An 854-nucleotide genomic window follows, 5' to 3' on the forward strand; every position below is an offset into this window, starting at 1 on the left:
TTTTTTTGTTTTTTTTTTTTTTTTTTTTTTTTTTTTTTTTTTTTTTTTTTTTTAAGAGGTTTGACAGAGGGAACTTTAACTGCTATGGTCTTATCGTCCCGAAATCGAGGAGAGAAGGAAGACAGGATAGGAGAAAGCCAGCCGTTTCCGAGAACGAACATTATCCCATCAGGATAAAATCCGCCCCGGGCGGGAATCGAACCCGCGGCCTAGCGCTTACAAGGCAGACGCACTACCAACTAAGCTAACTAGGCTGGCGAGAGAGCTTCTTGTTTAGGTATTGTAGTTTAAGTCTGATGGTGTCCCCAGTCCTCACTAGGTATTTACGTCAATATTTTCTATGAGCGGAATTTTTGGATTTAAAAAAAAAAATCTGCCCTAGCCGGTATTGGAATCCAGCACCTTGAGGTTGAGGTTGAGAGTCAGTGCTGTTCACCACTCGGCCACAGAGGAGGTCTATTTCTTCGAGTGATGTAAAAAGTTGAGGAGAATGCAGAGTTGTTCGTGAAACAAACCCCCTGATCTTCATTTTGAGTGAAAAGTTTAGACGAGACACAATCTGCATAACTCGTTAGTGTACCTAATCTTCTCACACTAATGTGATATCCTGATATCTCAAGGCAAGGATAGGTATACAGGGTGCGCCAGAAAAATACGGACAACGGCTCAGGGTATGAGTAGGTAGATCTCATCATTTCCAACAAGGTTCTCTGGGTCATTTTCCTAACTTGGGCTTCGTGTCAGAGACTCAGAGATAAGTCTAAAAAACCACAAAAATACAGACCTGTCAGTCTTTAGGCCCATACCATAACTCTCTCCCTCCCTCTCTCTCTCTCTCTCTCTCTCTCTCTCCC

This window comes from Diaphorina citri, unplaced genomic scaffold (genome assembly GCF_000475195.1).
Source record: "Diaphorina citri unplaced genomic scaffold, Diaci psyllid genome assembly version 1.1 scaffold1844, whole genome shotgun sequence".
Lineage (NCBI taxonomy): Eukaryota > Metazoa > Arthropoda > Insecta > Hemiptera > Psyllidae > Diaphorina > Diaphorina citri.